Source organism: Oncorhynchus masou, unplaced genomic scaffold, assembly GCF_036934945.1.
Source record: "Oncorhynchus masou masou isolate Uvic2021 unplaced genomic scaffold, UVic_Omas_1.1 unplaced_scaffold_1052, whole genome shotgun sequence".
Taxonomy (NCBI): domain Eukaryota; kingdom Metazoa; phylum Chordata; class Actinopteri; order Salmoniformes; family Salmonidae; genus Oncorhynchus; species Oncorhynchus masou.
This window is the reverse complement of record NW_027000226.1, coordinates 3057-27399: the sequence shown is the minus strand read 5'-3', so window position 1 is coordinate 27399 and position 24343 is coordinate 3057. Positions and strand designations below refer to the sequence as shown.

At 51.7% G+C, this 24343-nt stretch overlaps 2 pseudogenes; both read left to right on the top strand.

The window, feature by feature from the left end:
- LOC135528871 (E3 ubiquitin-protein ligase pellino homolog 1-like) overlaps positions 1-14449 on the top strand; it is a 29969-nt pseudogene extending 15520 nt beyond the window's left edge.
- Positions 533-1262, top strand: LOC135528868 (uncharacterized; annotated as a pseudogene).
- Positions 14450-24343: the final 9894 nt, after the last annotated feature.

Below are 24343 nucleotides of genomic sequence, written 5' to 3'. Positions count from 1 at the left end.
TCCCCTCTCCCTGTCTGGAACCTCCCAAATTCCAGGTAGCCTAACACACATCCCTTCTCCCTGTCTGGAACCTCCCAAATTCCAGGTAGCCTACACACATCCCTTCTCCCTGTCTGGAACCTCCCAAATTCCAGGTAGCCTACACACATCCCCTCTCCCTGTCTGGAACACAATTTCCCTCCCAAATCCCAGGTGACTGAGATGATTCCTCCTCTTCTCCTTCCCTCTCTTTTGATATTTTACACATCCCTGCTCATCGATTTGATGGGTTACACAGGAAGAATGAGGGAGGGAGGCAACGACGGGGAGTCTGTGAGCGGGAGGGAAAGAGAGACTGAGAGAGGTATCATTAGTGTCGTTCTCCTTTCCCGAGAGTCCCCTCAGATCGATTACCTGGTCATCAGACTTGTAATCTTCAACGTGTGCAAACCAATCCTCCTCCTCTGATCCCTCCATGCAACCAACACACTCAGGAGTCCAGACCGGATGCAGGGCGTAAGCAACAACCAACACACTCAGGAGTCCAGACCGGATGCAGGGCGTAAGCAACAACTCCCCTCAACCCCTCCCATCTATCTCTGAACACCATCCAGTCCCAGCCTTCAGCTCCCCTCAACCCCTCCCATCTATCTCTGAACACCATCCAGTCCCATCCTTCAGCTACCCTCAACCCCACCCATCTATCTCTGAACACCATCCAGTCCCAGCCTTCAGCTCCCCTCAACCCCTCCCATCTATCTCTGAACACCATCCAGTCCCATCCTTCAGCTCCCCTCAACCCCTCCCATCTATCTCTGAACACCATCCAGTCCCATCCTTCAGCTCCCCTCAACCCCTCCCATCTATCTCTGAACACCATCCAGTCCCATCCTTCAGCTCCCCTCAACCCCTCCCATCTATCTCTGAACACCATCCAGTCCCATCCTTCAGCTCCCCTCAACCCCTCCCATCTATCTCTGAACACCATCCAGTCCCAGCCTTCAGCTCCCTCAACCCCTCCCATCTATCTCTGAACACCATCCAGTCCCATCCTTCAGCTCCCCTCAACCCCTCCCGTCTATCTCTGAACATCATCCAGTCCCATCCTTCAGCTCCCTCAACCCCTCCCATCTATCTCTGAACACCATCCAGTCCCATCCTTCAGCTCCCCTCAACCCCTCCCATCTATCTCTGAACACCATCCAGTCCCAGCCTTCAGCTCCCCTCAACCCCTCCCATCTATCTCTGAACACCATCCAGTTTTCTATTTGCCTGTGGTGTGATATTTCACCAATGTTCTGAACCTTTCTTTTCTCATAGATGTTACACATTTTAAATTAAACATCAACATTTTTGCTAAGAGTATTATTGTATTATTGATCGATTGACTATGACTTTTTAAATCACCCAGCAGTGCCGGGGCGGCAGGGTAGCCTAGTGGTTAGAGCGTTGGACTAGTAACCAGAAGGTTGCAAGTTCAAACCCCCGAGCTGACAAGGTACAAATCTGTACCTTGAACAGGCAGTTAACCCACAGGCAGTTAACCCACAGTTCCTAGGCCGTCGTTGAAAATAAGAATTTGTTCTTAACTGACTTGCCTAGTTAAATAAAGGTAAAATAAAATAAAAATTTGCAGAGTTGGCTCCAGTTAAATGTTGCAATTCTTCAGCCATTCCTGAACTTGTGACCAAAAACAAGCTACATGGACCGTACCAAAACCAAATATGCAGAACTGCGATGGTTGTACCCCCTATATATATATGAAAACCATGTGCCATGGAATCGGTACATTGAAAATCTCTTCCCAACTATTTTGGAATCATATGGCACAGCTGTCAATTTTTTTGTCCATAAATGAAAATGGTATACTTTTTTTATTTATCACAATTTTCTTTAACCAATTTTTGGTTTTTAATGTAGAGCCAACAGGCAAGGTCCTTATTTGCTCCCCCTTCCACTTGCCTCTTCCATTTCTGTGGTAATGCTGCAATTAGTTGGTTGTAATTTTGAGTAGAGCAAACATTTCTGTATTTTTGTGTGACAACTCCATTTATGATATAATTTACAAAGATTATACATTTAAAATAATAATAATAATATATTTTTTAAAAATACATTTTTAGTCAATTAGTATATTTGAGGTTAACCATAATATTTGTTCTGTCTTTTCTGGTGGATTAAACTGGAATTGCAACCGGCTGTCTATGGTTTGTTTTAAAAATAGCAATATTTTAGAGATTGTTTCATTTTTTAATAACCGAAAGTGAGAGGTTGTAATCTGAATAAATGGGGGAAAACAGCCATTCTTGAACATGGAGTGAGACATTCTTACTAATCTGCTAGAGAAACAGTTCGGATTTAAGGTCTAATGCTTTAATATTTAATCATTTCTGCCCTCCAAATTCATATTCATTATATAAATAGGCCCCTTTTAATTTTGTTTGGCTTGCTGTTCCAAATAAAATGGAATATTTCTGCAAATAGGTAAACTGGTATATGACTAAAGAGTTAATCAGTTTTTCACGAATAGACAGGTATGTTCCTTTCCACGGCAGCAAGAGCTTCTCTATTTTTGCTAACTTCCTATTAAAATGTATTGTAGTGAGCCTCTTTGACTGGAGGCCTAGTGAAGCTTTGATTGGCTAACAAAAACAATCATGTGTGAAGGCACCTGTCTTTATGGGGTGCATGTCATAAAAATGACTTTTAAAAGTTAGTTTTATTGAATTAAGAATTTGAAATATCGTGGTATATCCTTGTATGCAGCAATGTAACATGGATATTTTCATTTTTAAAATAGGCCTGTAATTTTTACTCACACAAGTAATCAAATACTAATGTCTGTTCAGATATTCCAATATTTCAAAAGCTGTGCCCATCCCCAGCTGCGAGTAAACAACCTAAGGATAGGAGTGTTCTCGCTGAAGGTTGAGAGTTGGTTGAGAGTTGCCCTTAATGGAGGCTGAAGTGCAGAGAGTTGATAGCCATCAACGAGACTGGCTTAACTATAATATATTCCGCTTAGCAGAAAGTTTTGGGATTTGAACCCACTATCCTGCCGTTACAAGTGCCAGGCTCTACCAACTGAGCTGCAGAGGACCCCTGTTACTCATTTAACCAGCCAGCCAATTAGCCAGTCTACAAACCATTTAGACAGCGAGTCAGCTAACCAGCCAGGCCTCCAGTCAGCCAGCAGCACTAAGTGAAAGTAAGATGACTGATACTGACTTAGCTTAGTACTCTCTCTTAGAGGTGCTGCTAGACTGGGTGCCTGAAAGGTTCGCGGACTGACAGGCTGTCTGGTTGGTTGGTTGACTGTGATTGACTGGTTAGCTGGCTGTCTGGCTAGTTTGTTGGCTGTCTGGTTGACTTGCTGGCTGGTGAGCAGGCTGGCTAACTGGCTGGCCTGTTGGATATCCCAGGAGGCAGCTGGTGTTTGCCCAGGAAGCAGGCTGTCTGCTGGGGCCACTGATGTGGTTGTCCTTCCCCATGGAGGTCCTCCACCACACCACGCCTAGTCTGTCTGCTTCCCCATGGAGGTCCTCCACCACACCACGCCTAGTCTGTCTGCTTCCTCATGGAGGGCCTCCACCACACCACGCCTAGTCTGTCTGCTTCCTCATGGAGGTCCTCCACCACACCACCCCTAGTCTGTCTGCTTCCTCATGGAGGTCCTCCACCACACCACGCCTAGTCTGTCTGCTTCCCCATGGAGGTCCTCCACCACACTACGCCTAGTCTGTCTGCTTCCCCATGGAGGGCCTCCACCACACCACGCCTAGTCTGTCTGCTTCCTCATGGAGGTCCTCCACCACACCACCCCTAGTCTGTCTGCTTCCTCATGGAGGTCCTCCACCACACCACGCCTAGTCTGTCTGCTTCCCCATGGAGGTCCTCCACCACACCACGCCTAGTCTGTCTGCTTCCTCATGGAGGTCCTCCACCACACCACGCCTAGTCTGTCTGCTTCCTCATGGAGGTCATCCACCACACCACGCCTAGTCTGTCTGCTTCCCCATGGAGGTCCTCCACCACACCACACCTAGTCTGTCTGCTTCCCCATGGAGGTCCTCCACCACACCACGCCTAGTCTGTCTGCTTCCCCATGGAGGTCCTCCACCACACCACGCCTAGTCTGTCTGCTTCCCCATGGAGGTCCTCCACCACGCCTAGTCTGTCTGCTTCCTCATGGAGGTCCTCCACCACACCACGCCTAGTCTGTCTGCTTCCCCATGGAGGTCCTCCACCACACTACGCCTAGTCTGTCTGCTTCCCCATGGAGGTCCTCCACCACACCACGCCTAGTCTGTCTGCTTCCCCATGGAGGTCCTCCACCACACCACGCCTAGTCTGTCTGCTTCCCCATGGAGGTCCTCCACCACACCACGCCTAGTCTGTCTGCTTCCCCATGGAGGTCCTCCACCACACCACGCCTAGTCTGTCTGCTTCCCCATGGAGGTCCTCCACCACACTACGCCTAGTCTGTCTGCTTCCCCATGGAGGTCCTCCACCACACTACGCCTAGTCTGTCTGCTTCCCCATGGAGGTCCTCCACCACGCCTAGTCTGTCTGCTTCCCCATGGAGGTCCTCCACCACGCCTAGTCTGTCTGCTTCCCCATGGAGGTCCTCCACCACACCACGCCTAGTCTGTCTGCTTCCCCATGGAGGTCCTCCACCACACCACGCCTAGTCTGTCTGCTTCCCCATGGAGGTCCTCCACCACACCACGCCTAGTCTGTCTGCTTCCCCATGGAGGTCCTCCACCACACCACGCCTAGTCTGTCTGCTTCCCCATGGAGGTCCTCCACCACGCCTAGTCTGTCTGCTTCCCCATGGAGGTCCTCCACCACACCACGCCTAGTCTGTCTGCTTCCCCATGGAGGTCCTCCACCACACCACGCCTAGTCTGTCTGCTTCCCCATGGAGGTCCTCCACCACACCACGCCTAGTCTGTCTGCTTCCCCATGGAGGTCCTCCACCACACCACGCCTAGTCTGTCTGCTTCCCCATGGAGGTCCTCCACCACACCACGCCTAGTCTGTCTGCTTCCCCATGGTGGTCCTCCACCACACCACGCCTAGTCTGTCTGCTTCCCCATGGAGGTCCTCCACCACACCACGCCTAGTCTGTCTGCTTCCCCATGGAGGTCCTCCACCACACCACACCTAGTCTGTCTGCTTCCTCACCACCATCCCTTCATCTGGAAACACACTGCCTCTCCCTCACTCACTCACACACTCTCACTCACACACTCTCACTCATATATGAAGGGACTTTTCTCTCTCTCACTCACACACTCTCACTCATATATGAAGGGACTTTTCTCTCTCTCTCATGAAATTACTTTTCTCCACTGAGCTGATAACCTAAACGTTCATTGAGATTCAGACACTTCCTAAAAGAGGGTGTTTGGACTCCTGTCATCAGATTTTGGGTGAGAACTTTTGAGTTGATTAGCTCCGACCCCTGAGCCTTAGGCTGCCCCACATCAGGGGTTCACCAGTGTTTATGTTGATGTGGGCACGAGTGTTATTTTTGGGGGGGGGGGACTGTTTCCATCAGGAGGGTGTCGTTGAAGACTTGGGGTGAGCGGGATCAACAACCTCTGCATCATCAAGACAGTTGCTTTGTGAGAAGGTGTTAACAGTCAGCCATCTCCGTTGGAAGTTCTCCATTAGTGTTTTTGTGGTTAGTGTGGTGGGGAGTAACATTATTTTAACTTGATGTGAGTTGAGGCCTTCGCTTTTTGCAAATGATGCCTTGGCAGCTGAGAGGTATGAAATAGGTTGTGTGTGAATCTGTTTCCAGGAAACTGGCCTGATCTATTCCATTTGTGAATCACCTCAACTCCCATGTGAAGCGACTTCGTCAGCGCAGTTCTCACAAGCGTCCCGATCAACAGCCAGTCCAGTGTGCATTCTGAACACTCAAAAGTGTGGTTGAAGAATAGCACACCTTTCCCTTTCCTTGAACTGTTGAAGGACGGGACTCGACCTGCGTGCCAAACAGGACACAGGCAAATTGTTGGTGTTGTTTTTAGGGGGGGACTGCCTGGCTGCACAAAGGCACCGTTGTCTGAGGAAGTGAGGTCACTGTGGAAGCCCTGGGTCGTATTCATTAGGGGAAACGGTAGCAAAACCTTTTGCAACTTGAAACTTTAAGCACCCCTTGTTTTTCTGCCGAGCGCATTTGGTGACCGCGTGGGGGAGTTTGGTGACTGCGTGGGGAGTTTGGTGACTGCGTGGGGGAGTTTGGTGACTGCGTGGGGAGTTTGGTGACTGCGTGGGGAGTTTGGTGACTGCGTGGGGAGTTTGGTGACTGCGTGGGGAGTTTGGTGACTGCGTGGGGAGTTTGGTGACTGCGTGGGGAGTTTGGTGACTGCGTGGGGAGTTTGGTGACTGCGTGGGGAGTTTGGTGACTGCGTGGGGAGTTTGGTGACTGCGTGGGGAGTTTGGTGACTGCGTGGGGAGTTTGGTGACTGCGTGGGGGAGTTTGGTGACTGCGTGGGGGAGTTTGGTGACTGCGTGGGGAGTTTGGTGACTGCGTGGGGAGTTTGGTGACCGCGTGGGGGGAGTTTGGTGACCGCGGGGGTTGGTGACTGCGTGGGGAGTTTGGTGACTGCGTGGGGGAGTGTGGTGACTGCGTGGGGGAGTGTGGTGACTGCGTGGGGAGTGTGGTGACTGCGTGGGGGAGTGTGGTGACTGCGTGGGGAGTGTGGTGACTGCGTGGGGGAGTGTGGTGACTGCGTGGGGGAGTGTGGTGACTGCGTGGGGGAGTGTGGTGACTGCGTGGGGGAGTGTGGTGACTGCGTGGGGGAGTGTGGTGACTGCGTGGGGGAGTGTGGTGACTGCGTGGGGAGTGTGGTGACTGCGTGGGGGAGTGTGGTGACTGCGTGGGGAGTGTGGTGACTGCGTGGGGAGTGTGGTGACTGCGTGGGGAGTGTGGTGACTGCGTGGGGGAGTGTGGTGACCGCGTGGGGAGGGGGTTTGGTGACCGCGTGGGTGGGGGGAGTTTGGTGACTGCGTGGGGAGTTTGGTGACTGCGTGGGGGAGTTTGGTGACTGCGTGGGGGAGGTTGGTGACTGCGTGGGGAGTTTGGTGGGAAGGGGGGTTTGGTGACTGCGTGGGGAGTGTGGTGACTGCGTGGGGAGTGTGGTGACTGCGTGGGGGAGTTTGGTGACCGTGTAGGGAGGGGGGGTTTGGTGACCGCGTGGGGGGTTTGGTGACCGCGTGGGGGAGTTTGGTGACCGCGTGGGGAGGGGAGTTTGGTGACCGCGTGGGGAGGGGGTTTGGTGACCACGTGGGGAGTTTGGTGACCGCGTGGGGAGTTTGGTGACCGCGTGGGGAGTTTGGTGACCGTGGGGGGTTGGTGACCGCGTGGGGGGTATAAACCTATCCTAAGGGGATACACAGACACACAGCAGCAACCATTTCAACCCCAGACCACATAGCAAACACACACGTGTGGGTGTAGTTATCCTGTAATGCAGGTGGCACCAGCCAGAGACCGTTGTTTGGTTAGCAGTGCTTCTGTAGCCCTCATGAGATTGCAGAGTTTTCTAAGCAAATGGCCACTGGATTGATGCAAATAATCATGGTATCATTCTGCCAGGTAGGTAGCAGATAGGCTGCTTTGTAGTTAACATTAAATTGAGAAGGTTTTTGGGAAAGCCTTTTCATCTACCGGCAGATGGTTATCATTAGCATCATCGCTAACGGCTACACTAAGTGTAGACTAGACATAAGAGCACCACAACACAGACAGGCCCTTTCAGAAAGATGAAAGAAAATGCTATTGGAGTATTGTTTCATTCGGGTTTAATGTCTGGATTCCACGCTTGGCGCAACGCAGATATTTTTTTCTAGGGCCCTATTTGTGTGTCTTAATGGGTGTGTGGTGGTGTAACTGTCAGTGACTTCCTGTTCAGTGTAAGGTGAGACCTGAGAGATCAGGTGACTTCCTGATGTTGTGAGCTGTGTTGTCCACGTGTGACTGACCTCACACGCTCTCTCTCTTATCTCTATCTAGGGTTGCAGCGGCGACAACCAACAGGCACATGCAGGATGAGGAGGCGGAGCTGAAGCTCAGCTGACCCCACCCATTTAGTGTGACCTCCCTCCTACCCTCACCCATCCAGCCAGCCGGGCCCATGTTCTCTCCAGAGCAGGAAAATATCTCCCCCTCCTCCACCTCGTCCTCCAAAGTGCCAGTGAAATATGGAGAGCTCATGGTGCTGGGGTAAGGAGCCAACCACATTATAACACTTCACCACTTAGTTACCAACTCAGATGCTTATGGCTGTTCCTCTATGTTGATGATACTGAGATACTTATGGCTGTTCCTCTATGTTGATGATACTGAGATACTTATGGCTGTTCCTCTATATTGATGATAGTAACTCAGATACTTATGGCTGTTCCTCTATGTTGAGGAAAATAATTGATGATTATAACAGTAGTGTTGGTCTCCAGGGAGATGATTATAACAGTAGTGTTGGTCTCCAGGGAGATGATTATAACAGTAGTGTTGGTCTCCAGGGAGATGATTATAACAGTAGTGTTGGTCTCCAGGGAGATGATTATAACAGTAGTGTTGGTCTCCAGGGAGATGATTATAACAGTAGTGTTGGTCTCCAGGGAGATGATTATAACAGTAGTGTTGGTCTCCAGGGAGATGATTATCACAGTAGTGTTGGTCTCCAGGGAGATGATTATAACAGTAGTGTTGGTCCTGGTCTCCAATGGAAAACAGTGATGAGATATGAGCTGGATCACACACACTCATAGCTTAAACCTATCTTTAAATCTAGCCTTTGTACTCATGGGGACCTGGGAAATACTTTTGGGGATTTCCAGTACCCACGAAGATAGTAATACATACACACACACACACACACACACACACACACACACACACACACAGACACACACACACAATGCAGGCGTGTCTGTGAACTCACAGCAACTCCCCCTGCCTGCTCTAGGAACACTTCTTGCTTCCAACATGGCATCCTATCCCCTTGTTTATCTCTGTCTGTCTCTCTCTTTAGGTACAATGGCTCTCTACCCAACGGTGATCGAGGCAGGAGGAAAAGCCGCTTCAGTCTGTCTAAGAGACCCAAGGCTAATGGGGTCAAACCCAGCACAGTGCACGCTGCCTGCACCGCACAGGCAGCTAAGGTAAGACATACACACACACCCCTACCAGTATCTCTTGTCGTGATTTGTGTTTTGTCTTATATTTGTATTTTTAATCCCAGCACCCTGTCCCTGCAGGAGGCCTTTTACCCTGTCCCTGCAGGAGGCCTTTCTACCCTGTCCCTGCAGGAGGCCTTTCTACCCTGTCCCTGCAGGAGGCCTTTCTACCCTGTCCCTGCAGGAGGCCTTTCTACCCTGTCCCTGCAGGAGGCCTTTCTACCCTGTCCCTGCAGGAGGCCTTTCTACCCTGTCCTTGCGGGAGGCCCTTTTACCCTGTCCCTGCGGGAGGCCTTTCTACCCTGTCCCTGCGGGAGGCCTTTCTACCCTGTCCCTGCAGGAGGCCTTTCTACCCTGTCCCTGCAGGAGGCCTTTCTACCCTGTCCCTGCAGGTGGCCTTTCTACCCTGTCCCTGCAGGAGGCCTTTCTACCCTGTCCCTGCAGGAGGCCTTTCTACCCTGTCCCTGCAGGAGGCCTTTCTACCCTGTCCCTGCAGGAGGCCTTTCTACCCTGTCCCTGCAGGAGGCCTTTCTACCCTGTCCCTGCAGGAGGCCTTTCTACCCTGTCCCTGCAGGAGGCCTTTCTACCCTGTCCCTGCAGGAGGCCTTTCTACCCTGTCCCTGCAGGAGGCCTTTCTACCCTGTCCCTGCAGGAGGCCTTTCTACCCTGTCCCTGCAGGAGGCCTTTCTACCCTGTCCCTGCAGGAGGCCTTTTTACCCTGTCCCTGCAGGAGGCCTTTTACCCTGTCCCTGCAGGAGGCCTTTTACCCTGTCCCTGCGGGAGGCCCTTTTACCCTGTCCTGCGGGAGGCCCTTTTACCCTGTCCTTGCAGGAGGCCCTTTTATCCTGTCCTTGCGGGAGGCCCTTTTACCCTGTCCTTGCGGGAGGCCCTTTTACCCTGTCCATGCGGGAGGCCCTTTTACCCTGTCCTTGCAGGAGGCCCTTTTACCCTGTCCCTGCAGGAGGCCTGCCTTTCTACCCTGTCCCTGCGGGAGGCCCTTTTACCCTGTCCCTGCTGGAGGCCTTTCTACCCTGTCCCTGCGGGAGGCCCTTTTACCCTGTCCTTGCGGGAGGCCCTTTTATCCTGTCCTTGCGGGAGGCCCTTTTACCCTGTCCTTGCGGGAGGCCCTTTTACCCTGTCCATGCAGGAGGCCCTTTTACCCTGTCCATGCAGGAGGCCCTTTTACCCTGTCCTTGCAGGAGGCCCTTTTACCCTGTCCATGCAGGAGGCCCTTTACCCTGTCCTGCAGGAGGCCCTTTTACCCTGTCCTTGCAGGAGGCCCTTTTACCCTGTCCTTGCGGGAGGCCCTTTACCCTGTCCATGCGGGAGGCCCTTTTACCCTGTCCTTGCAGGAGGCCCTTTACCCTGTCCATGCAGGAGGCCCTTTTACCCTGTCCTTGCGGGAGGCCCTTTTACCCTGTCCTTGCAGGAGGCCCTTTTACCCTGTCCTTGCAGGAGGCCTTTCTACCCTGTCCCTGCAGGAGGCCCTTTACCCTGTCCTTGCGGGAGGCCCTTTTACCCTGTCCATGCAGGAGGCCCTTTTACCCTGTCCATGCAGGAGGCCCTTTTACCCTGTCCTTGCAGGAGGCCCTTTTACCCTGTCCTTGCAGGAGGCCCTTTTACCCTGTCCTTGCGGGAGGCCCTTTACCCTGTCCTTGCAGGAGGCCCTTTTATCCTGTCCCTGCAGGAGGCCCTTACCCTGTCCTTGCAGGAGGCCTTTCTACCCTGTCCCTGCAGGAGGCCCTTTTATCCTGTCCTTGCAGGAGGCCCTTTTACCCTGTCCATGCAGGAGGCCCTTTTACCCTGTCCTTGCAGGAGGCCTTTCTACCCTGTCCCTGCAGGAGGCCCTTTTATCCTGTCCTTGCAGGAGGCCTTTCTACCCTGTCCCTGCAGGAGGCCCTTTACCCTGTCCTTGCGGGAGGCCCTTTTACCCTGTCCCTGCAGGAGGCCTTTCTACCCTGTCCTTGCGGGAGGCCCTTTTACCCTGTCCCTGCAGGAGGCCCTTTTACCCTGTCCCTGCAGGAGGCCTTTCTACCCTGTCCTTGCGGGAGGCCTTTCTACTCTGTCCTTGCAGGAGGCCTTTTGTCCTTTGGTAGGCCATCGTTGTATATAAGATTTTTTTCTTAACTGACTTGACTAGTTAAATAAAGGTAAAAAATAAAATTGTAATTCAATTAAAAACCTACACACAACACCATAACACTACTGCCTTGGTTAACAGTGGAAGTATGTGAACCATGCCTTTACGAACACACAGAACACACTGGCTGTTTACGGCAGAGTTAAGTGTGAACTGTCCAATGAAGGTCAGCAGAGAGATGTCCTACAAAGTGTGTGTGTGTGTGTGTCCTTGGAAACATGTCTGTTTCCATCCTCTTAATTAAGTCTTTAAACAGGCCTGTTAAGCTACGAGGCTGGGATTGTTGGGGACCATTTGGATTTGTGATTGAGGTGTGTGTGTGTGTGTGTGTGTGTGTGTGTGTGTGTGTGTGTGTGTGTGTGTGTGTGAGAGAGACGTTTAGAACGCTACTTAGCAGATAGAAATATAACAAAAAGAGCTGAGGACAGAACCTTCTCTGTTCAACATTTCTACACTGATAGTTCCTCATTTCTCCATCCCTCCCCCATCTTTCCCTGTCCCCCCGTCCTCCCTCCCTCTGTCCCTCCCCCCTCTCCAGGCTATCAGCAACAAGGACCAACACAGCATCTCCTACACGTTATCCAGAGGTCAGACGGTGGTGGTGGAATATACTCATGATAACAACACAGACATGTTCCAGGTAACGACAAACTCATCCTTCTGGGCCCAGTTGCAGAAAACATCCTTAAGGACATTTTCTCTTAAACTTTCCTACACTTTTAAGTCAGTTGCACAAAAATACATTTTAAGGCAAATTTTCCCCTTAAATGAAGTGAAAAGGTTTCGGGTGTCCGTGAGGTCTCTTTCTAAGTGCTTCATTCAGTATGGATATCAATGTAAACAGCGTTTTGTGGAGGGGACTGTTGCTTTCATCTGCTCACCAGCAGATTTTCAACTTAGTAGTGTTTCTGTTGTCTATACAAAATACTCAGATATCAGTTAAATTAGCCTACCTTTAAAAGCATAGATATATATGGTAGTCGTGTTATTTAGTCTGGATCATCAGGGTAAAGCACATCTGGAACGTTCTGTCCTCTGGGCTCCTTTCTGTTTTAAACCATACGTCTGGCCCCAGATCATCCCATGTTGGAGAGGGGATGGGAGGGACCCTGTTAGGGCAGATCTGAGATATTACACTGCTTTGGTACTCTTCACTCTACATGGTTCTGTTGCTTTATGTTCATAACTACCATATATTTTGAACATTTAGGCAGTTAGGTAAAAAGGGCATTTGGCATGTCACTGTGAGGTGCGCTCGCCGTGATGTCAGACTCTGGTGCTGCGGTCCAGTTTTAAATATGCTAAACCATCAACGATAGCTGTCACACATCGATAGACGATAAAATCTTAGTCACCAACCCTAATGTAGTGCACATCTTTTAACCAGAGCCCATAGGGCTCTGTAGTGCACCCTATTCCCTAAGTAGTGCACCTATTTCAACCAGGGGCCATAGGACTATTAGGGAATAGGGCGCCATTTGGGACCTATCCATATTCTTATATATTTATGTGAATGTATTGGCTTGTGTTTGTACTTTCAAATGTGTTGTGTGTTAACTAGTTACAGTATTAAGTTAGTAAGTATTGAGTCAGAATAACCCATTGGGCAGGAGCCTGTTTCTGTGAGGTAGAAGTAAACCCCCTTGATAAGACATGAGTTATGAGCATAAATAACATATTACCTGTTTTCAATGGAATTAGTTTTAAATCTACCTGTGCAGTCGATGTCTCCTAAACACATTTACGTCCTCTGTCTTTCTCTCCCCATTTCTCTCCCTCTCTGTCTGTCTCCCACATAAAGTCAACCTACTTGTAACATATTGTCTTTCTCTCTCCCAATTTCTCTCCCTCTCTCAGTCTGTCTCCCACATAAAGTCAACCTACTTGTAACATATTGTCTTTCTCTCCCCCCATTTCTCTCCCTCTCTCTGTCTGCCTCCCACATAAAGTCAACCTACTTGTAACATATTGTCTTTCTCTCTCCCCATTTCTCTCCCCTCTCTGTCTGCCTCCCACATAAAGTCAACCTACTTGTAACATATTGTCTTTCTCTCTCCCCCATTTCTCTCCCTCTCTGTCTGCCTCCCACATAAAGTCAACCTACTTGTAACATAGTCTTTTCTCTCCCACCGTTCCCCTCCCTCCTCCGGTCAGATTGGTCGTTCCACAGAGAGCCCTATAGACTTTGTGGTCACCGACACGGTGGCAGGGAGCCAGAGTAACTCAGACACCCAGTCGGTCCAGAGCACCATCTCTCGCTTCGCCTGCCGTGTCATGTGTCAGAGGACGCCCCTACACCGCACGCATCTACGCTGCCGGCTTCGACAGCTCCAAGAACATCTTCCTAGGGGTGAGTGGGGAGTGGGGAGGGGTGAGTGGGGAGGGGTGAGTGGGTCGGGGGGGGGGTGTGTGGGTCGGGGTGTGTGGGTCGGGGGTCGGGGGTGTGGGTCGGGGGGGGGGGGTGTGTGTGTGGGACGGGGGAGGAGAGTGTGTGTGTGTGTGTGTGTGTGTGTGGGATGAGGGGAGGAGAGGTGTGTGTGTGTGTGTGTGTGTGTGTGTGTGTGTGTGTGTGTGTGTGTGTGTGTGGGATGGGGGAGGAGAGTGTGTGTGTGTGGGATGGGGGGAGGAGAGGTGTGTGGGACGGGGGAGGAGAGGTGTGTGTGTGTGGGACGGGGAGACCAGGTGTGTGTGTGTCACTAAAATGAAAATGGGGGATTTTCACCTCCTCTTTGATTTGTTAAAATGTTCAGAAAGGTACATGCATATACCACACAGTACAGTAAATCTTGACACTATAAAGAAAATTAACAATTTACTTTCTATTTCCCTCTCTAAACCCCCCCCGCCCACGTCAGGAGAAGGCAGCTAAATGGAAGACGTGTGACGGTCAGATGGACGGGCTGACCACCAACGGCGTGCTGGTGATGCACCCTCGCCACGGCTTCACGGAGGATTCCAAACCGGGCGTCTGGAGAGAGATCTCTGTGTGCGGTAACGTCTTCACCCTCCGAGAGACCCGCTCCGCTCAGCAGCGGGGCAAGATGGTGAGACACACACACAGGGCAAGATGGTGAGACACACACACAGGGCAAGATGGTGAGACACACACACAGGGCAAGATGGTGAGACACACACACAGGGCAAGATGGTGAGACACACACACAGGGCAAGATGGTGAGACACACACACAGGGCAAGATGGTGAGACACACACACAGGGCACACACACAGGGCAAGATGGTGAGACACACACACAGGGCAAGATGGTGAGACACACACAGGGCAAGATGGTGAGCACACAGGGCAAGATGGTGAGACACACACACACAGGGCAAGATGGTGAGACACACACACAGGGCAAGATGGTGAGACACACACACAGGGCAAGATGGTGAGACACACACAGGGCAAGATGGTGAGACACACACACAGGGCAAGATGGTGAGACACACACACAGGGCAAGATGGTGAGAGACACACACACAGGGCAAGATGGTGAGACACACACACAGGGCAAGATGGTGAGACACACACACACAGGGCAAGATGGTGAGACACACACACACAGGGCAAGATGGTGAGACACACACACAGGGCAAGATGGTGAGACACACACACACAGGGCAAGATGGTGAGACACACACACACAGGGCAAGATGGTGAGACACACACACACAGGGCAAGATGGAGAGACACACACACAAGATGGTAGGGAGACACACACACAGGGCAAGATGGTGAGACACACACACACAGGGCAAGATGGTGAGAGACACACACACAGGGCAAGATGGTGAGACACACACACAGGGCAAGATGGTGAGAGGGCAAGATGGGGACACACACACAGGGCAAGATGGTGAGACACACACACACAGGGCAAGATGGTGAGACACACACACACACACACACACACAGGGCAAGATGGTGAGACACACACACACAGGGCAAGATGGTGAGACACACACACAGGGCAAGATGGGTGAGACACACACACACAGGGCAAGATGGTGAGAGACACACACACAGGGCAAGATGGTGAGACACACACACAGGGCACACACACACAGGGCAAGATGGTGAGACACACACACAGGGCAAGATGGTGAGACACACACACAGGGCAAGATGGTGAGACACACACACAGGGCAAGATGGTGAGACACACACACAGGGCAAGATGGTGAGACACACACACACACACAGGGCAAGATGGTGAGACACACACACACACACAGGGCAAGATGGTGAGACACACACACACAGGGCAAGATGGAGAGACACACACACACAGGGCAAGATGGTGAGACACACACACACACAGGGCAAGATGGTGAGAGACACACACACAGGGCAAGATGGTGAGACACACACACACACAGGGCAAGATGGTGAGACACACACACAGGGCAAGATGGTGAGACACACACACAGGGCAAGATGGTGAGACACACACACACACAGGGCAAGATGGTGAGACACACACACAGGGCAAGATGGTGAGAGGGCAAGATGGTGAGACACACACACAGGGCAAGATGGTGAGACACACACACACACACACAGGGCAAGATGGTGACACACACACACACAGGGCAAGATGGTGAGACACACACACACACAGGGCAAGATGGTGATGACACACACACACACAGGGCAAGATGGTGAGACACACACACACAGGGCAGGGCAAGATGGTGAGACACACACACACAGGGCAAGATGCAAGATGGTGAGACACACACACAGGGCAAGATGGTGAGACACACACACACAGGGCAAGATGGTGAGACACACACACAGGGCAAGATGGTGAGACACACACACAGGGCAAGATGGTGAGACACACACACACAGGGCAAGATGGTGAGACACACACACACAGGGCAAGATGGTGAGACACACACACAGGGCAAGATGGTGAGACACACACACAGGGCAAGATGGTGAGACACACACACACAGGGCAAGATGGTGAGAGACACACACACAGGGCAAGATGGTGAGACACACACACACACAGGGCAAGATGGTGAGACACACACACACAGGGCAAGATGGTGAGACACACACACACAGGGCAAGATGGTGAGACACACACAGGGCAAGATGGTGAGCAGATGGTGAGAGACACACACACAGATGGCAAGATGGTGACACACACACACAGGGAGATGGGACACACACACACAGGGCAAGATGGTGAGACACACACACACAGGGCAAGATGGTGAGACACACACACAGGGCAAGATGGTGAGACACACACACACAGGGCAAGATGGTGAGACACACACACACAGGGCAAGATGGTGAGACACACACACACACAGGGCAAGATGGTGAGACACACACACACAGGGCAAGATGGTGAGACACACACACACAGGGCAAGATGGGAGAGACACACACACAGGGCAAGATGGTGAGACACACACACACACAGGGCAAGATGGTGAGACACACACACAGGGCAAGATGGTGAGACACACACACACAGGGCAAGATGGTGAGACACACACACACAGGGCAAGATGGTGAGACACACACACACACAGGGCACACACACACAGGGCAAGATGGTGAGACACACACACACAGGGCAAGATGGTGAGACACACACACAGGGCAAGATGGTGAGACACACACACACAGGGCAAGATGGTGAGACACACACACACAGGGCAAGATGGTGAGACACACACACAGGGCAAGATGGTGAGACACACACAGGGCAAGATGGTGAGACACACACACACACAGGGCAAGATGGTGAGACACACACACAGGGCAAGATGGTGAGACACACACACACAGGGCAAGATGGTGAGACACACACACACAGGGCAAGATGGTGAGACACACACACAGGGCAAGATGGTGAGACACACACACACAGGGCAAGATGGTGAGACACACACACACAGGGCAAGATGGTGAGACACACACACACAGGGCAAGATGGTGAGAGACACACACACACAGGGCAAGATGGTGAGACACACACACAGGGCAAGATGGTGAGACACACACACAGGGCAAGATGGTGAGACACACACACACAGGGCAAGATGGTGAGACACACACACACACAGGGCAAGATGGTGAGACACACACACACACAGGGCAAGATGGTGAGACACACACACAGGGCAAGATGGTGAGACACACACACACAGGGCAAGATGGTGAGACACACACACACAGGGCAAGATGGTGAGACACACACACACAGGGCAAGATGGTGAGACACACACACACACAGGGCAAGATGGTGAGACACACACAGGGCAAGATGGTGAGACACACACACACAGGGCAAGATGGTGAGACACACACACAGGGCAAGATGGTGAGACACACACACAGGGCACACACACACAGGGCAAGATGGTGAGACACACACACAGGGCAAGATGGTGAGACACACACACACAGGGCAAGATGGTGAGACACACACACAGGGCAAGATGGTGAGACACACACACACAGGGCAAGATGGTGAGAGACACACACACAGGGCAAGATGGTGAGACACACACAGGGCAAGAGACACACACACAGGGCAAGATGGTGAGACACACACACACAGGGCAAGATGGTGAGACACACACACACAGGGCAAGATGGTGAGACACACACACACAGGGCAAGATGGTGAGACACACACACAGGGCAAGATGGTGAGACACACACACAGGGCAAGATGGTGAGACACACACACACAGGGCAAGATGGTGAGACACACACACACACACAGGGCAAGATGGTGAGACACACACACACACAGGGCAAGATGGTGAGACACACACACACACAGGGCAAGATGGTGAGACACACACACACACACACACACAGGGCAAGATGGTGAGACACACACACACAGGGCAAGATGGTGAGACACACACACACACAGGGCAAGATGGTGAGACACACACACACAGGGCAAGATGGTGAGACACACACACACACAGGGCAAGATGGTGAGACACACAGGGCAAAAGACACACACACACATGGCAAGAGACACACACAGGGCAAGATGGTGAGACACACACACAGGGCAAGATGGTGAGAGACACACACACAGGGCAAGATGGTGAGACACACACACAGGGCAAGATGGTGAGACACACACACACACACAGGGCAAGATGGTGAGACACACACACAGGGCAAGATGGTGAGACACACAGGGCACACACACAGGGCAAGATGGTGAGACACACACACAGGGCAAGATGGTGAGACACACACACACACAGGGCAAGATGGTGAGACACACACACAGGGCAAGATGGTGAGAGACACACACACAGGGCAAGATGGTGAGACACACACACACAGGGCAAGATGGAGAGACACACACACACAGGGCAAGATGGTGAGACACACACACAGGGCAAGATGGTGAGACACACACACAGGGCAAGATGGTGAGACACACACACACAGGGCAAGATGGTGAGACACACACACAGGGCAAGATGGTGAGACACACACACAGGGCAAGATGGTGAGACACACACACAGGGCAAGATGGTGAGACACACACACAGGGCAAGATGGTGAGACACACACACACAGGGCAAGATGGTGAGACACAGGGCACACACACACAGGGCAAGATGGTGAGACACACACACAGGGCAAGATGGTGAGACACACACACAGGGCAAGATGGTGAGACACACACACGGCAAGATGGAGAGACACACACACACACACAGGGCAAGATGGTGAGACACACACACACACAGGGCAAGATGGTGAGACACACACACACACACACAGGGCAAGATGGTGAGACACACACACACACAGGGCAAGATGGTGAGACACACACACACACAGGGCAAGATGGTGAGACACACACACACACACACAGGGCAAGATGGTGAGACACACACACACACAGGGCAAGATGGTGAGACACACACACACAGGGCAAGATGGTGAGACACACACACAGGGCAAGATGGTGAGACACACACACACACAGGGCAAGATGGTGAGACACACACACACAGGGCAAGATGGTGAGACACACACACACACACACACAGGGCAAGATGGTGAGAGGGCACACACACACAGGGCAAGATGGTGAGACACACACACACACAGGGCAAGATGGGAGAGACACACACACACAGGGCAAGATGGTGAGACACACACAGGGCACACAGTGAGACACACACACAGGGCAAGATGGTGAGACACACACACAGGGCAAGATGGTGAGACACACACACACACAGGGCAAGATGGTGAGACACACACACACAGGGCAAGATGGTGAGACACACACACACACACAGGGCAAGATGGTGAGACACACACACACAGGGCAAGATGGTGAGACACACACACAGGGCAAGATGGTGAGACACACACACACAGGGCAAGATGGTGAGACACACACACACAGGGCAAGATGGTGAGACACACACACACACACACAGGGCAAGATGGTGACACACACACACACAGGGCACACACACACACACAGGGCAAGATGGTGAGACACACACACACACACACAGGGCAAGATGGTGAGACACACACACACACAGGGCACACACACACACACAGGGCAAGATGGTGAGAGACACACACACACAGGGCAAGATGGTGAGACACACACACACACACAGGGCAAGATGGTGAGACACACACACAGGGCAAGATGGTGAGACACACACACACACAGGGCAAGATGGTGAGACACACACACACAGGGCAAGATGGTGAGACACACACACACACAGGGCAAGATGGTGAGACACACACACACAGGGCACACACACAGGGCAAGATGGTGAGACACACACACAGGGCAAGATGGTGAGACACACACACACAGGGCAAGATGGTGAGACACACACACAGGGCAAGATGGTGAGACACACACACAGACACACACACAGGGCAAGATGGTGAGACACACACACACACAGGGCAAGATGGTGAGACACACACACAGGGCATGGTGAGGGCAAGATGGAGAGACACACACACACACAGGGCAAGATGGTGAGACACACACACAGGGCAAGATGGTGAGACACACACACAGGGCAAGATGGTGAGACACACACACAGGGCAAGATGGTGAGACACACACACACACAGGGCAAGATGGTGAGACACACACACACACAGGGCAAGATGGTGAGACACACACACACACAGGGCAAGATGGTGAGACACACACACACACAGGGCAAGATGGTGAGACACACACACACAGGGCAAGATGGTGAGACACACACACACACAGGGCAAGATGGTGAGACACACACACACACACAGGGCAAGATGGTGAGACACACACACACACACACACACAGGGCAAGATGGTGAGAGACACACACACACAGGGCAAGATGGTGAGACACACACACAGGGCAAGATGGTGAGACACACACACAGGGCAAGATGGTGAGACACACACACACACAGGGCAAGATGGTGAGACACACACACAGGGCAAGATGGAGAGACACACACACAGGGCAAGATGGTGAGACACACACACACACAGGGCAAGATGGTGAGACACACACACACACAGGGCAAGATGGTGAGACACACACACACACAGGGCAAGATGGTGACACACACACACACACAGGGCAAGATGGTGAGACACACACACACACAGGGCAAGATGCAAGATGGAGACACACACACACACAGGGCAAGATGGTGAGACACACACACACAAGATGGTGAGACACACACACGGCAAGATGGAGAGACACACACACACACACAGGGCAAGATGGTGAGACACACACACACACAGGGCAAGATGGTGAGACACACACACACACAGGGCAAGATGGTGAGACACACACACACAGGGCAAGATGGTGAGAGACACACACACAGGGCAAGATGAGACACACACACACAGGGCAAGATGGAGAGAGACACACACACAGGGCAAGATGGTGAGACACACACACACACAGGGCAAGATGGTGAGACACACACACACAGGGCAAGATGGAGAGAGACACACACACAGGGCAAGATGGTGAGACACACACACAGGGCAAGATGGTGAGACACACACACAGGGCAAGATGGTGAGACACACACACAGGGCAAGATGGTGAGACACACACACAGGGCAAGATGGTGAGACACACACACATGGCAAGATGGAGAGACACACACACACACAGGGCAAGATGGTGAGACACACACACAGGGCAAGATGGAGAGACACACACACAGGGCAAGATGGAGAGACACACACACACACAGGGCAAGATGGTGAGACACACACACACACAGGGCAAGATGGTGAGACACACACACAGGGCAAGATGGTGAGACACACACACACACAGGGCAAGATGGTGAGACACACACACACACAGGGCAAGATGGTGAGACACACACACACACACAGGGCAAGATGGTGAGACACACACACACACACAGGGCAAGATGGAGAGAGAGACACACACAGGGCAAGATGGAGAGAGACACACACACACAGGGCAAGATGGTGAGACACACACACACAGGGCAAGATGGTGAGACACACACACACATGGCAAGATGGTGAGAGACACACACACACAGGGCAAGATGGTGAGAGACACACACACACAGGGCAAGATGGAGAGAGAGACACACACACACACAGGGCAAGATGGTGAGAGACACACACACACAGGGCAAGATGGTGAGACACACACACACACAGGGCAAGATGGTGAGACACACACACACACAGGGCAAGATGGAGAGGGGTAACGTGAAAACACATTCTACTCTGAAGAGAGAGGGATAGAGAGAGAATGAGAGTGAGAGAGAAATGATTCCACAAGCATTTTTTTTCACTACTTGTTTGCAATTCCAAATGGCAGCGCAGGTCTTTATCAAGCATCATCCCACCTCTCCTCTTTCACCTCTCTTCCTCTCCTTCTCTCATCCCTCTCTCATCCCTCTCTCATCCCTCTCTTCATGTCTCCCGATGCAGCAACTAATGAACGAGTACATTATGTGGAGCTTTCAATAGTGAAGAGTTAACCATGTGTGCTCCAGCATTAAAGAACCCACTTCCTATTTCACAGCTGATTGGCTGTTTTAGATACTGGGCGGGCACCAATAGAAACATCTTCATATTTATCTGTCTTAAAAGAAAATCTAAAAAGGCATTAAATTAGATTTGTGTCCTTTCCGATCTACTCAACCTATTTTCCCAAATGAATAAAAATGAAGATGTATTGATTGTGTGTCTTCACAGCCCAGAGCTCATACTTGGTGGAAGCACCGTTTTACAGTCTCTACAGCTGTTAATCATTCTGAATAAGATTCTACCGAGCTTGAACAACTCTCTTAGCCCACATGAAAGTAAGGCCTGAGGGAGTGTGGTATATGACCAATATACCACGGCTAAGGGCTGTTCTTAGACACAAAGCAACGCGGCAGAAAGAGAAAAATGTAGCTCCGGTCTTGTAGTTTTGAACGGGTTGGGCGAGAGACGAGCGGTTTCCTGTATTGTAAAGGTGCAACCACAGAGACACAGACATGCTCTGTGTGTTTCTATGGCAGAGGTTCTGGTATAGCTAAGCCCAGAGCCATACAGTACCAGGGGCTCTGGTATAGCTAAGCCCAGAGCCATACAGTACCAGAGGCTCTGGTATAGCTACGCCCAGAGCCATACAGTACCAGAGGCTCTGTTATAGCTAAGCCCAGACCCATACAGTACCAGAGGTTCTGGTATAGCTACGCCCAGAGCCATACAGTACCAGAGGTTCTGTTATAGCTAAGCCCAGACCCATACAGTACCAGAGGTTCTGGTATAGCTAAGCCCAGACCCATACAGTACCAGAGGCTCTGGTATAGCTAAGCCCAGACCCATACAGTACCAGGGGCTCTGGTATAGCTAAGCCCAGACCCATACAGTACCAGAGGTTCTGGTATAGCTAAGCCCAGACCCATACAGTACCAGAGGTTCTGGTATAGCTAAGCCCAGAGCCATACAGTACCAGAGGCTCTGGTATAGCTAAGCCCAGAGCCATACAGTACCAGGGGCTCTGGTATAGCTAAGCCCAGAACCATACAGTACCAGAGGTTCTGGTATAGCTACGCCCAGAACCATACAGTACCAGAGGTTCTGGTATAGCTACGCCCAGAGCCATACAGTACCAAAGGCTCTGTTATAGCTAAGCCCAGACCCATACAGTACCAGAGGTTCTGGTATAGCTAAGCCCAGAACCATACAGTACCAGAGGTTCTGGTATAGCTACGCCCAGAGCCATACAGTACCAGAGGCTCTGTTATAGCTAAGCCCAGACCCATACAGTACCCGAGGTTTTGGTATAGCTAAGCCCAGACCCATACAGTACCAGGGGCTCTGGTATAGCTAAGCCCAGAGCCATACAGTACCAGAGGCTCTGTTATAGCTAAGCCCAGACCCATACAGTACCCGAGGTTTTGGTATAGCTAAGCCCAGACCCATACAGTACCAGGGGCTCTGGTATAGCTAAGCCCAGACCCATACAGTACCAGGGGCTCTGGTATAGCTAAGCCCAGACCCATACAGTACCAGAGGTTCTGGTATAGCTAAGCCCAGAGCCATACAGTACCAGAGGTTCTGGTATAGCTACGCCCAGACCCATACAGTACCAGAGGTTCTGGTATAGCTACGCCCAGACCCATACAGTACCAGAGGTTCTGGTATAGCTAAGCCCAGAGCCATACAGTACCAGAGGTTCTGGTATAGCTAAGCCCAGAGCCATACAGTACCAGAGGTTCTGGTATAGCTAAGCCCAGAGCCATACAGTACCCGAGGTTTTGGTATAGCTAAGCCCAGACCCATACAGTACCAGGGGCTCTGGTATAGCTAAGCCCAGAGCCATACAGTACCAGAGGCTCTGTTATAGCTAAGCCCAGACCCATACAGTACCCGAGGTTTTGGTATAGCTAAGCCCAGACCCATACAGTACCAGGGGCTCTGGTATAGCTAAGCCCAGACCCATACAGTACCAGGGGCTCTGGGTAT